General features: G+C 41.8%; 1 protein-coding gene across 3 annotated transcripts in view; it reads left to right on the plus strand.

Moving 5' to 3' along the window:
- ARHGAP8 (Rho GTPase activating protein 8) overlaps positions 1-15,637 on the plus strand; it is a 191,652-nt gene that overhangs the window by 41,213 nt on the left and 134,802 nt on the right. For all 3 annotated transcript variants that reach the window (XM_077266613.1, XM_077266614.1, XM_077266612.1), the window contains one exon: positions 4,374-4,464. The gene's annotated coding sequence lies outside the window, so the exon portion shown is untranslated. The remainder of the gene's footprint in view (positions 1-4,373; positions 4,465-15,637) is intronic.

Below are 15,637 nucleotides of genomic sequence, written 5' to 3' on the forward strand. Positions count from 1 at the left end.
TGCATTAAATGTTCTTTTAAATACAAAACTGAATGCTGACAGCTCCACCTAGTGGCAAAAAAAAATAAAATAGAAAAAATATGCATTTTACTCCATAGCGCCACCTAGTGGCTGTTTTTTATGTCTTATTTTTTCTAATTAGATGGGTATTAATATCAAATTGTTGAGCCATTAGGGTACAACAGAGCGGTGCCCAGTTAGTGAGGATGAGAATGAGTCTGCACTATTGCTCTATTAATTGCTCTTGTAATTGCGGTGTGGAACTTCCTCCCTTAGTTTTATCTTTCCAGATAAACGTCTGTCTGACTCGACTAGACGTCTGGGCGGCCGTCCTCCTCCGTGCAGCTGTTCATCTGACTCGTTGCTCTGCTATTATTAGCAATTATCAGCCTGTCGAATTTACAAACCTGACTTTGCATCCTTCTGAATAATTCTATAACATCGACGAGTTCGTTTGAGTTAAGGGTTGATGAGGAAGATGAAGATTTCTATAGGTTTACATGGGAAGTTAGTTGCATGAAGCTCAGTCATTGCTGCTTTCTTAAACCCATTAATAACCTTTTTTACTCTTTTTAATTTTTTTTTTTTCCTCCGCATTTCGGCAGCTATAACTTTTTTTTTTCACTTTTTTTATTCATATGGCTGTACCAGGACTCATTTTACGCGGACAAAATTATATTAATTTTTATCTTTGCTTGTTTATTGTTTTTCTTTTTATTGTTGTTTGTAGTAATTTTGTCAACTTTTTTTTACTTTTTTTATTGTTTTCTTTTTTTTAAATTGTTTTATTTTCCTTAATTTTGTCGTAGTGCTCATTATTTCCCACACTAAATTGTCTATTAAATTAATTCTTCAAGTTATTGGGATACCTAATAAGTGTATTGTATTGTCTTAATTAATTTTTTATGCCGGAAAATGTACATTATTGAATAATCATGACTTCTAAAATTATATTTCTTTTGACATTTTTATTATATTTTTATATTATGTTTTAATTTTTTTTCCATATGTCCCTTAAAACATAATTTTTTGTGGGTATAGCATCAATTTTTTTTTTCATTGTTCAGTTTTTCATTATGACTAGGGTATCCATAAGAGCCATAGGAGACACAGCCCCCTTGTTGTAAAATCAGTCATCAGGGTGGGGGAAGGGAGTGATCACTCTAGCAGAAGCAAGTCCCCCTTTCATACCCACCACATTCACATCCATCAATCATTGTAGATCCTACTTTCTCCATGTGCCCTCTGCAACTGACCCGAGTGGAGGGAAACCATTAAGATTCAGTACTTTCCCTTCACTCGGCAACAAACCCTGAGCGGAGGGAAACCACTGAATAATCTTAGTTGTGCACATTCACCACCCAGTCACATTTTTTTTTCTTGTTCAGTTTTTCACTGTAACTAGGGTATTCATTAGGGGACACAGCCCCCCTGTTGTAAAGTCAGTCATCTGGCAAAGATGGGAGGACAATTGATCACTAGATCTAATAGAAGCAAGCCCCCCTTTCATACCCTTAGGCGATGCACCACATTATTATTATTTTTTTTGTATTCCATGTGAGGAGGGGTATACATAATAAAAACAAGTTCACATATGTCAGTTAGTGTAGATCCTACTTTCTCCATGTGCCCTCTGCAACTGACCCGAGTGGAGAGAAACCACTGAATAATCTTAGTCCTGTTCAGTTTTTCACTGTAACTAGGGGAGCCATAGGAGACATAGCCCCCTGGGTGATAGGGGGAACATATGATCACTAGGTCTAATAGAAGTAAGCCCCCATTTCATACCCTCAGGCAATAGACCACATTCATATGTATCAGTCAGTGTAGATCCTACTTGCTCCATGTGCCCTCTGCAACTGACCCGAGTGGAGGGAAACCACTAAGATTATTCAGTATGGAGGGAAACCACAGAATAATAGTCCCGTACAATCTCCACTCATTCTCTTTAACCCCTTATTAACTGAGCTATTGCAGTTTTGACATGTCAGCAGTTTTCCCAGACACACAGCATACACAAAATGTAATAACAAAAAATGAACAGATCATAAAATATAAGCAAATCTTCTAAAAAAAAAGTCCAGGTGGGGGCCTAAAAAAACAAAAATTGTAAGAGTGTTTCCATGAAAAGTAATTTGTAACTCTCTTAAAGGTGCCGGGTCTTTAAGGCAGGAGAGTGTCAGATGTCTTTAAGGGGTTCAATGAAACTATTTTTTGGAGAAACGTTTAAACATAACCCAACCCTTCTAGAAATAATAGAGCAATGTTCACTGGCGCCCTCTGTTGATGTCCTGAGCGTTGGGCGCTAGGGCTGATCTGTGATTATTCTCTGTCTCTGGTTTCTTACATTTATTCATTACGGACTTGTTTTGCATCCTGTTGGGACTTTTGCCGCTGTATTTCATGGATTATTTATTGTCTCTGTGACGCTGCTGGTTCATGATCCGTGAATGTGAATGATTGATTCTAGAGCAGCCCAAGATATAAGATTATTACATTTATTGATCATAAATGGAACGGCGGAAAGTGAGGCCGATGTTTAACTAGTGATTAGTAATCACCTTGTATTTATTTGTCTTGTCTGACCGCTGACAGCAATGGTGGAAGCGGCCGTGATTTATAGGGGGGTGTATAACGGCAGCGAAAAGATCACTTATTATTCATCAGCCGGCTTCTTACTGTAGAGGATATGATATCAGATGGACTTCAGATGGAAAGCAGAGTCACGCTTGGTTAGTTTAGGCCACCAGACAATCTGAGGGCAAGGGCATAGTTATAGGGGTTGCAGAGGTAATCCTCACGTCTGAGGTGGTCCAAAGAAGAAGAAGACCCCAGTATTATAAATGGTGCATAGTATGTGATGGCATTGTTACAGATTGTCATACTCAGACTCGTTGGACGTGCCTCATTGGACTTCGACCTACTTCAAGATGGGCGTTGTAAACCTACTGTATAAGCTACTGGACCTTCATGCCTTTCCTTTTCTCAGAGGTCCTCACTGACCACTCTTGGTGGCAACTTTCACTCTCACCCTGATGATGTAGCCTGAAGAAGCCCATTGTTATGTCTTATAAGCCCATTTTTCACCAACACTTTGAGGGAGATCTATGGTTGGGAGGCTGCTGAAGTCTTCTGCAACTGACCCTGAGTGGTGGGAAGGAGAGTAGTCTATTCACTTGGTCACGCTTGGAGTTTCCTTCGACACGGACTGCCTTCCCGTTATATGGCCACACAGCTCCAACCAGCTTGACGTAGCTGTTTAGGAATCATATGCTACAGCTTCCTTGTGTACTACTTTGGTTGCCTCAATACTGCCCACATATTTTCTTAGGAATCTTCTCCTGAGCCAGATAGCTGGGCACCATCCTTGAAAGCCCTTAGAGTCGTCATCCGGGTATCCAGACCACCCCGACGTTTCTCGAGGGCCTGAGTCCTTTTAATAGTCATCCCATCCCATGGATGTTGGTAGGTCGGTAGCGGCCCAGGCACGGCAGAACCTCATCTCCCCGAAGTCGGGTTGTTTGTGAATGCTGCCCAAAGCAGAGCGTAAACTCCATCTTATGTAAAGTTTCATTTATTATATCTTTGAGTGCCAAGTTCCTGTATACCAATCCATCCTTGAAAACCTGTCATTCAGCATATGTTTCAGAAAACACCAACACGCACAAAGGAAATTAGTGCAAACATAACAATAATTATATCAATTGCTCACTATGGGCGAAACGCCCACCAGAAGCAGGGCCAGCATGGCGAAACATGAAAACAATTTATAACAAAGAGGAGTTGAAGTCACTCTTTTCTAACCTCCTTACTTTTGTTGGTAACTAGGAATTTTTTGAAGGGAATGGAACTGACTTACAATACCGGGCATAGCCACTAGTAAAAGAGCAGTGGGCTGATCAGCGGGGATCCTAGTGCCAGACCCCCACAGATTTGAAATAATTGGCCTCTGGTAATATCATAAACCATATGTTCATTGTATCGGGTATTTCAAGGTTTTTGTCCTTTTCAAGAGAATTTAATAGTAGTAGACTGATACACATAGATGCGTGCAGTACCGACACCGTCCAGATGATGGCGCTCTTGACATTCGTTTGTTAGATTGGAGGTGTATAATATTTTTTTTTTATATATTTTGCAGGTCCATGTACTTGCCATATTCCTAAAGAATGTCATCATTTTTTAGCTTCTGAGCTTTGAAAAATCATCTTATAGATCAGAACCGGTGTAAAAGGTGTTTAAAAATGTTCTTGGATGTTGCTGATAAATATCGTGCTGCCATATATCCTGTGCCACAAAGTAGCTGTCAGACAGGAAATCAAACACATTGTGATCTTATCTTATCTTTTGTTTTTTTGCATTTTTCTCCACAGATTAGATGTAATTTGTGGCTTCTCGTTGCCTTGACGCCTTCAAATCCACAAACCTAAGTGACCTGATTTACCATTCTGGTGATATCAAAAGGTGGGTTCTCTGACATCTTGTAAATCCCATGTACCGTCCATACACTTATGTCTTCTGTCCTGAGTGGCGACAGGCTGGGGCTATATAATCACTGATTATAACATTTATAGGGAAAAACGTGGAAGCAGCACTATCTGTGCTAACATCACTTAAAGTGAGAGACAGGGAGACAGTACTATCTGTGCCTATATCATTTATAGGGAAAGGCAGCATTATCTGTAATTTATATGGAGAAACAGCTAGCAAATACTATATATGCCTATGTAATTTATAGGGAGAGATAGTGAGGAAGTACTATCTATGCCTAATTAATATATAGGGAGAGGTAGGGAGGAAGTACTATCTGTGCCTAAATAATATATTGGGAGAGGCAGTGAGGAAGTACTATCTATGCCTAGATAATATATTGGGAGAGGCAGGGAAGAAGTACTATCTATGACTAAATAATATATAGAGAGAGACAGGGAGGAAGTACTATCTATGCCTAAATAATATATTGGGAGAGGCAGGGAAGAAGTACTATCTGTGCCTAAATAATATATAGAGAGAGACAGGGAGGAAGTACTATCTGTGCCTATGTAATTTATAGGGAGAGATGGCGAGGAAGTACTATCTATGCCTAATTAATATATAGGGAGAGGCAGGGAAGAAGTACTATCTATGCCTAAATAATATATTGGGAGAGACAGGGAGGAAGTACTATCTGTGCCTAAATAATATATTGGGAGAGGCAGGGAGGAAGTACTATCTATGCCTAAATAATATATAGAGAGAGAGACAGGGAGGAAGTACTATCTATGACTAAATAATTTATAGGAATTGTGAAGATCTGAGGTTGTGTGTTGTAATAATCGCCTAGGCAGGTTAACAATGCAATTAGTTTTATTTCTTCCATCCACGGTCTCACAGCAACTCCAGGTAGATGGCCACAGTGAGATGCCCCCAGTCCACAAGATTCCAACCTGGGACCGGTAGTTCCACTTTCCCTGTACTAGGCGATATCCACTGTCTCACAACCTTTGGTTGGCCTACAGCTTTTGTATCTCCGGCCGGTATAGTCTGCAGTCACAGCCTATTCTCCTCCAGACGACTGATACCATGACCGTAGCGCATGTATCCAGCTTCAGCCAGCAACAACCCTCTAATTCCCTTGTGAGCATCCTACATACCTCAAGCTGGCCCTCAAAAATTGAGCCCGGCCTTCAGGAAACACTCCCCCCTTACTTGGGGCCACTGAGACACTAACAAAAGTAATGGAATTATTAATAAACCTGTCAATCTCGCATCTGGCCTTATGTATACATAATATACGCCCGCACGTATTCCTCTGCTTAATGTCACTGAATGGAAACATCTACTCCTGAGGCTGAACACTTTCCAGGAGAGATTTGTGCACCTTAAACCGACCAGCAAGCAAATCTCTAATAAAACACAACAAGATTGATGTATCCTGTGCTCCGTGCTGGAAAAGTCCACACCCATTAGAGCTGTGGATTCCACTCTTTGTCCATTGGTCCAATAGTCTTTAGTCCATGGTCGGCTCCTCACACCTCACAGAGAGAAACATGGAGGAAGTACTATCTATGCCTAAATAATTTATGGGGAGAGGCAGGGAGGAAGTACTATCTATGCCTAAATAATTTATGGGGAGAGGCAGGGAGGAAGTACTCTCTGTGTCTAAATAATTTTTTAAGGAGAGACAGGGAGGAAGTACTATCTGTGCCTAAATAATTTATAAGGAGAGACGGAGGAAGTACTATCTGTATCTAAATAAATTATAGGGAGAGACAGGGAAGAAGTAATATCTATGTCTAAATAATTTATAGGGAGAGACAGGAAGGAAGTACTATCTGTATCTAAATAATTTATAGGGAGAGACAGGAAGGAAGTACTATCTGTATCTAAATAATTTATAAGGAGAGACAGGAAGGAAGTACTATCTGTATCTAAATAATTTATAGGGAGAGACAGGAAGTACTATCTGTATCTAAATAATTTATAGGGAGAGACAGGAAGGAAGTACTATCTGTGTCTAAATAATTTATAAGGAAAGACAGGAAGTACTATCTGTATCTAAATAATTTATAGGGAGAGACAGGAAGGAAGTACTATCTGTATCTAAATAATTTATAAGGAGAGACAGGAAGGAAGTACTATCTGTATCTAAATAATTTATAAGGAGAGACAGGAAGGAAGTACTATCTGTATCTAAGTAACTTATAGGGAGAGACAGGGAGGAAGTACTATCTGTATCTAAATAATTTATAAGGAGAGACAGGAAGGAAGTACTATCTGTATCTAAGTAACTTATAGAAGAGACAGGGAGGAAGTACTATCTGTATCTAAATAATTTATAGGGAGAGACAGGAAGGAAGTACTATCTGTATCTAAATAATTTATAAGGAGAGACAGGAAGGAAGTACTATCTGTATCTAAGTAACTTATAGAAGAGACAGGGAGGAAGTACTATCTGTATCTAAATAATTTATAGGGAGAGACAGGAAGGAAGTACTATCTGTATCTAAATAATTTATAAGGAGAGACAGGAAGGAAGTACTATCTGTATCTAAGTAACTTATAGAAGAGACAGGAAGGAAGTACTATCTGTATCTAAATAATTTATAGGGAGAGACAGGAAGGAAGTACTATCTGTATCTAAATAATTTATAAGGAGAGACAGGAAGGAAGTACTATCTGTATCTAAATAATTTATAGGGAGAGACAGGAAGGAAGTACTATCTGTATCTAAATAATTTATAGGGAGAGACAGGAAGGAAGTACTATCTGTGTCTAAATAATTTATAAGGAAAGACAGGAAGTTGTTGTGAATTTACTTTTTGCTCCCTCTAGTGGTTACTAGTTTTTTGACTCTGGTTTTTCTGTCATTCCTTTTATCCGCACCTGGGTCGTTAGTTAAGGGTGTTGCTATTTAAGCTCCCTGGACCTTCAGTTCAATGCCTGGCAACGTAGTTATCAGAGCTAGTCTGCTGTGCTCTTGTCTACTGATCCTGGTTCCAGTTATATCAGCTAAGTCCGCTTTTTGCTTTTTGCTATTTTGTTTTGGTTTTGTATTTTTGTCCAGCTTGTTCCAAATATATATCCTGACCTTTGCTGGAAGCTCTAGGGGGCTGGTGTTCTCCCCCCGGACCGTTAGGCGGTTCGGGGGTTCTTGAATTTCCAGTGTGGATTTTGATAGGGTTTTTGTTGACCATATAAGTTACCTTTCTTTATTCTGCTATCAGTTAGCGGGCCTCTCTGTGCTAAACCTGGTTCATTTCTGTGTTTGTCATTTCCTCTTACCTCACCGTTATTATTTGTGGGGGGCTTCTATCCAGCTTTGGGGTCCCCTTCTCTGGAGGCAAGAAAGGTCTTTTGTTTTCCTCTACTAGGGGTAGCTAGATTCTCCGGCTGGAGCGTGTCATCTAGAATCAACGTAGGAATGATCCCCGGCTACTTCTAGTGTTGGCGTTAGGAGTAGATATATGGTCAACCCAGCTACCACTGCCCTATGAGCTGGATTTTTGTATTCTGCAGACTTCCACGTTCCTCTGAGACCCTCGCCATTGGGGTCATAACAGTTTGCCAGGCCAGTATTAAATGTTTAATGCATTGCAGAAGAGGGATTATAAGAAAGAAGATTCTGATTTTTTTTTTTTTTTTCTTCTTCCCCTTTACCTCAGAGTGGCTATGCTTGCTGCAGACATGAATGTCCAGACCTTGATTACAAGTGTGGACCAGCTGGCTACTCGTGTGCAGGGCATACAAGACTATGTTATCAGTAATCCTAGGTCAGAACCTAAAATACCGATTCCTGAACTGTTTTCCGGAGACAGGTTTAAGTTTAGGAATTTTGTGAATAATTGTAAATTGTTTTTGTCCCTGAGACCCTGTTCATCTGGAGACTCTGCTCAGCAAGTAAAAATTGTTATTTCGTTCTTACGGGGCGACCCTCAGGATTGGGCTTTTTCGCTGGCGCCAGGAGATCCGGCATTGGCTGATATTAATGCGTTTTTTCTGGCGCTCGGTTTACTTTATGAGGAACCCAATCTTGAGATTCAGGCAGAAAAGGCCTTGCTGGCTATGTCTCAGGGGCAGGACGAGGCTGAAGTGTACTGCCAAAAATTTCGGAAATGGTCCGTGCTGACACATTGGAACGAGTGTGCACTGGCCGCTAATTTTAGAAATGGCCTTTCTGAAGCCATTAAGAATGTTATGGTGGGTTTTCCCATTCCCACAGGTCTGAATGATACTATGGCACTGGCTATTCAAATTGACCGGCGGTTGCGGGAGCGCAAAACCGCAAATTCCCTCATGGTGTTGTCTGAACAGACACCTAATTCGGTGCAATGTGATAGAAAAATCGCAAATTCCCTCATGGTGTTGTCTGAACAGACACCTGATTTAATGCAATGTGATAGAATCCTGACTAGAAATGAGCGGAAAATTCATAGACGCCGGAATGGCTTGTGCTACTACTGTGGTGATTCTACACATGTTATCTCAGCATGCTCTAAACGTATAGCTAAGGTTGTTAGTCCTGTCACCGTTGGTAATTTGCAACCTAAATTTATTCTGTCTGTAACTTTGATTTGCTCACTGTCGTCTTTTCCTGTCATGGCGTTTGTAGATTCAGGTGCTGCCCTGAGTCTTATGGATCTGTCATTTGCTAAGCACTGTGGTTTTACTCTTGAACCATTAGAAAATCCTATTCCTCTTAGGGGTATTGATGCTACGCCATTGGCAGCAAATAAACCGCAGTATTGGACACAGGTTACCATGTGCATGACTCCTGAACACCGCGAGGTGATACGTTTCCTGGTTTTACATAAAATGCATGATTTGGTTGTTTTAGGGCTGCCATGGTTACAGACCCATAATCCAGTCCTGGACTGGAAGGCTATGTCAGTCTCAAGTTGGGGCTGTCGTGGTATTCATGAGGATTCCCTGCCTGTGTCTATTGCTTCTTCTACGCCTTCGGAAGTTCCGGAGTATTTGTCTGATTATCAGGATGTCTTCAGTGAGTCTGAGTCCAGTGCACTGCCTCCTCATAGGGACTGTGACTGTGCTATAGATTTGATCCCAGGCAGTAAATTTCCTAAGGGAAGACTGTTTAATCTGTCGGTACCTGAACATACCGCTATGCGTTCATATATCAAGGAGTCTCTAGAGAAAGGACATATTCGTCCGTCTTCTTCCCCTCTTGGTGCGGGATTCTTTTTTGTGGAAAAAAAGGACGGATCTTTGAGACCTTGTATTGATTATCGGCTTTTAAATAAGATCACTGTCAAATTTCAGTATCCTTTACCGCTGTTGTCTGACTTGTTTGCCCGGATTAAAGGTGCCAAGTGGTTCACCAAGATAGATCTTCGTGGTGCGTACAACCTTGTGCGCATTAAGCAAGGTGATGAATGGAAAACCGCATTCAATACGCCCGAAGGTCATTTTGAGTACTTGGTGATGCCTTTTGGGCTCTCCAATGCGCCTTCAGTTTTTCAGTCCTTTATGCATGACATTTTCCGGAAGTATCTGGATAAATTTTTGATTGTTTATCTGGATGATATTTTGGTTTTTTCTGATAATTGGGATTCGCATGTGGAGCAGGTCAGGTTGGTCTTTAAAATTTTGCGTGAAAATTCTTTGTTTGTCAAGGGCTCAAAGTGTCTCTTTGGTGTACAGAAGGTTCCCTTTTTGGGGTTCATTTTTTCCCCTTCTGCTGTGGAGATGGACCCAGTCAAGGTCCGAGCTATTCTTGATTGGACTCAGCCCTCGTCAGTTAAGAGTCTACAGAAGTTCTTGGGTTTCGCTAACTTCTACCGTCGTTTTATCGCTAATTTTTCTAGCATTGTGAAACCTTTGACGGATATGACCAAGAAGGGCTCCGATGTAGCTAACTGGGCTCCTGCTGCCGTGGAGGCTTTCCAGGAGTTGAAACGCCGGTTTACTTCGGCGCCTGTTTTGTGCCAGCCCGATGTCTCACTTCCCTTTCAGGTTGAGGTGGATGCTTCAGAGATTGGAGCAGGGGCCGTTTTGTCGCAGAGAGGCCCTGGTTGCTCTGTTATGAAACCTTGTGCCTTTTTCTCTAGGAAGTTTTCGCCTGCCGAGCGAAATTATGATGTGGGCAATCGGGAGTTGTTGGCCATGAAATGGGCATTTGAGGAGTGGCGTCATTGGCTCGAGGGTGCTAAGCATCGTGTGGTGGTCTTGACTGATCACAAAAATCTGATGTATCTCGAGTCTGCTAAACGCCTTAATCCGAGACAGGCCCGCTGGTCATTGTTTTTCTCCCGCTTTGATTTTGTTGTCTCGTATTTACCAGGTTCAAAGAATGTGAAGGCCGATGCTCTTTCTAGGAGCTTTGTGCCTGATGCTCCTGGAGTCGCTGATCCTGTTGGTATTCTTAAAGATGGAGTTATCTTGTCAGCTATTTCTCCGGATCTGCGACGTGTGTTGCAGAGATTTCAGGCTGATAGGCCTGAGTCTTGTCCACCTGACAGACTGTTTGTCCCGGATAAGTGGACCAGCAGAGTCATTTCCGAGGTTCATTCCTCGGTGTTGGCAGGTCACCCGGGAATTTTTGGCACCAGAGATCTGGTGGCCAGGTCCTTTTGGTGGCCTTCCTTGTCAAGGGATGTGCGGTCATTTGTGCAGTCCTGTGGGACTTGTGCTCGAGCTAAGCCTTGCTGTTCTCGTGCCAGCGGTTTGCTCTTGCCCTTGCCTGTCCCGAAGAGACCTTGGACACATATCTCCATGGATTTCATTTCTGATCTTCCGCTATCCCAGGGCATGTCCGTTATCTGGGTGATATGTGATCGCTTCTCAAAGATGGTCCATTTGGTTCCTTTGCCTAAGCTGCCTTCCTCTTCCGATCTGGTTCCTGTGTTTTTCCAGAACGTGGTTCGTTTGCACGGCATCCCTGAGAATATTGTGTCAGACAGAGGATCCCAGTTCGTTTCCAGATTCTGGCGATCCTTTTGTAGTAGGATGGGCATTGATTTGTCGTTTTCGTCTGCTTTCCATCCTCAGACTAATGGACAGACGGAGCGAACCAATCAGACTTTGGAGGCTTATTTGAGGTGTTTTGTCTCTGCTGATCAGGACGATTGGGTGACATTCTTGCCGTTGGCTGAGTTTGCCCTTAATAATCGGGCTAGTTCCGCCACCTTGGTTTCGCCTTTTTTCTGCAACTCTGGTTTCCATCCTCGCTTTTCTTCGGGTCATGTGGAGCCTTCTGACTGTCCTGGGGTGGATTCTGTGGTGGATAGGTTGCAGCGGATCTGGAATCATGTGGTGGACAACTTGAAGTTGTCACAGGAGAGGGCTCAGCGCTTTGCCAACCGCCGCCGCGGTGTGGGTCCCCGACTACGCGTTGGGGATTTGGTATGGCTTTCTTCCCGCTTTGTTCCTATGAAGGTCTCCTCTCCCAAATTTAAACCTCGTTTTATTGGGCCTTACAAGATATTGGAAATCCTTAATCCTGTATCTTTTCGTCTGGATCTTCCTGTGTCGTTTGCTATTCACAATGTATTTCATAGGTCCTTGTTGCGGCGGTACATTGTGCCTATAGTTCCTTCTGCTGAGCCTCCTGCTCCGGTGTTGGTTGAGGGCGAGTTGGAGTACGTGGTGGAGAAGATCTTGGATTCTCGCCTCTCCAGGCGGAGGCTTCAGTACCTGGTCAAGTGGAAGGGCTATGGTCAGGAGGATAATTCCTGGGTGGTCGCCTCTGATGTTCATGCGGCCGATTTAGTTCGTGCCTTTCATGCCGCTCATCCTGATCGCCCTGGTGGTCGTGGTGAGGGTTCGGTGACCCCTCACTAAGGGGGGGGTACTGTTGTGAATTTACTTTTTGCTCCCTCTAGTGGTTACTAGTTTTTTGACTCTGGTTTTTCTGTCATTCCTTTTATCCGCACCTGGGTCGTTAGTTAAGGGTGTTGCTATTTAAGCTCCCTGGACCTTCAGTTCAATGCCTGGCAACGTAGTTATCAGAGCTAGTCTGCTGTGCTCTTGTCTACTGATCCTGGTTCCAGTTATATCAGCTAAGTCCGCTTTTTGCTTTTTGCTATTTTGTTTTGGTTTTGTATTTTTGTCCAGCTTGTTCCAAATATATATCCTGACCTTTGCTGGAAGCTCTAGGGGGCTGGTGTTCTCCCCCCGGACCGTTAGGCGGTTCGGGGGTTCTTGAATTTCCAGTGTGGATTTTGATAGGGTTTTTGTTGACCATATAAGTTACCTTTCTTTATTCTGCTATCAGTTAGCGGGCCTCTCTGTGCTAAACCTGGTTCATTTCTGTGTTTGTCATTTCCTCTTACCTCACCGTTATTATTTGTGGGGGGCTTCTATCCAGCTTTGGGGTCCCCTTCTCTGGAGGCAAGAAAGGTCTTTTGTTTTCCTCTACTAGGGGTAGCTAGATTCTCCGGCTGGAGCGTGTCATCTAGAATCAACGTAGGAATGATCCCCGGCTACTTCTAGTGTTGGCGTTAGGAGTAGATATATGGTCAACCCAGCTACCACTGCCCTATGAGCTGGATTTTTGTATTCTGCAGACTTCCACGTTCCTCTGAGACCCTCGCCATTGGGGTCATAACAGGAAGTACTATCTGTATCTAAATAATTTATAGGGAGAGACAGGAAGGAAGTACTATCTGTATCTAAATAATTTATAAGGAGAGACAGGAAGGAAGTACTATCTGTATCTAAATAATTTATAAGGAGAGACAGGAAGGAAGTACTATCTGTATCTAAATAATTTATAGGGAGAGACAGGGAGGAAGTACTATCTGTATCTAAATAATTTATAAGGAGAGACAGGAAGGAAGTACTATCTGTATCTAAGTAACTTATAGGGAGAGACAGGGAGGAAGTACTATCTGTATCTAAATAATTTATAAGGAGAGACAGGAAGGAAGTACTATCTGTATCTAAGTAACTTATAGAAGAGACAGGGAGGAAGTACTATCTGTATCTAAATAATTTATAGGGAGAGACAGGAAGGAAGTACTATCTGTATCTAAATAATTTATAAGGAGAGACAGGAAGGAAGTACTATCTGTATCTAAGTAACTTATAGAAGAGACAGGGAGGAAGTACTATCTGTATCTAAATAATTTATAGGGAGAGACAGGAAGGAAGTACTATCTGTATCTAAATAATTTATAAGGAGAGACAGGAAGGAAGTACTATATACAATAGTGTTCCAAATAATAGCAGTCCAATATGACTAACCAGATTAATCACTGTTTTTGGTATAAATGATATTACCACATGTCAAACAATTTACCAGTTGGTGCAGTATAATTCTAAGAAACCAAACAGACTCTGCATTCATGACCTGTAGTTTTTTGAGTCTGTGTATTAGAATAATTAATTGAAAGGGGATGTTGTCAAAATAATAGCAGTGTGAAGTCCAATTAGTGAGGTCAATCATTCTGTGAAGAAACAGGCGTGAATCAGGTGGCCCTTATTAACGGGTGAAGCCAGGACATGTTGTACATGCATTTCTATATAATTTATAGGGAGAGACAGGGAGGAAGTACTGTCTGTGTCTATATAATTTATAGGGAGAGACAGGGAGGAAGTACTGTCTGTGTCTATATAATTTATAGGGAGAGACAGGGAGGAAGTACTATCTGTGTCTATATAATTTATAGGGAGAGACAGGGAGGAAGTGCTACCTGCTTCTAAATAATTTATAAGGAGAGACAGGGAGGAAGTACTATCTGTGTCTACATAATTTATAGGGAGAGACAAAGAGGAAATAATATCTGTGTCTATATAATGTATAGGGAGAGACAGGGAGGAAGTACTGTCTGTGTCTATATAATTTATAGGGAGAGACAGGGAGGAAGTACTGTCTGTGTCTATATAATTTATAGGGAGAGACAGGGAGGAAGTACTATCTGTGTCTATATAATTTATAGGGAGAGACAGGGAGGAAGTACTACCTGCTTCTAAATAATTTATAAGGAGAGACAGGGAGGAAGTACTATCTGTGTCTACATAATTTATAGGGAGAGACAAAGAGGAAATAATATCTGTGTCTATATAATGTATAGGGAGAGACAGGGAGGAAGTACTGTCTGTGTCTATATAATTTATAGGTAGAGACAAAGAGGAAATACTATCTGTGTCTATATAATGTATAGGGAGAGACAAAGAGGAAATACTATCTGTGTCTATATAATTTATAGGGAGAGACAGGGAGGAAGTACTACCTGCTTCTAAATAATTTATAAGGAGAGACAGGGAGGAAGTACTATCTGTGTCTACATAATTTATAGGGAGAGACAAAGAGGAAATAATATCTGTGTCTATATAATGTATAGGGAGAGACAGGGAGGAAGTACTGTCTGTGTCTATATAATTTATAGGTAGAGACAAAGAGGAAATACTATCTGTGTCTATATAATTTATAGGGAGAGGCAGGGAGGAAGTGCTATCTGCATCTACATAATTTATAGGGAGAGACAAGGAGGAAATACTATCTGTGTCTATATAATTTATAGTGAGAGGCAGGGAGGAAGTACTATCTATGTCTACATAATTCAGCATCAGCTGAGATATATTATGAGGTTCTGCAGCAGCTGAGTTGTATTATGAGGTTCTGCTGTAGCTGAGGTGTATTATAGGTTTCTACAGCAGCTGAGGTTTATTATGTTGTTCTTCAGCAGCTGAGGTATATGGTGGAGTTCTGCAGCAGCTGAGGTGTATTATGAGGTTCTACAGCAGCTGAGGTGTATTATGATGTTTGCAGCAGCTGTGGTGTTTTATGAGGTTCTGCAGCAGCTGAGCTGTATTATGAGGCTCTGCAGCAGCTGAGGTGTATCATGAGGTTCTGCAGCAGTTGAGATGTATTATGTTCTACAGCAGCTGAAGTGTATTATGATGTTCTGCAGCAGCTGAGGTGTATTGTGATGTTCTGCAGCAGCTGAGGTGTATTATGATGTTCTGCAGCAGCTGAGGTGTATTATACTGTTCTGCAGCAGCTGAGGTGTATTATGAGGATCTGCAGCAGCTGAGGTGTATTATGATGTTCTGCAGCAGCTGAGTTGTATTATGAGGTTCTGCAGCTGCTGAGATTTATTGTGATGTTCTGCAGCAACTGAGGTGTACTGTGATGTTCTGCAGCAGCTGAGGTGTGCTGCGATGTTCCCTCATGCTGCATACCTCGGGGCGGTCT

This window comes from Ranitomeya variabilis, chromosome 5, assembly GCF_051348905.1.
Source record: "Ranitomeya variabilis isolate aRanVar5 chromosome 5, aRanVar5.hap1, whole genome shotgun sequence".
NCBI lineage: Eukaryota > Metazoa > Chordata > Amphibia > Anura > Dendrobatidae > Ranitomeya > Ranitomeya variabilis.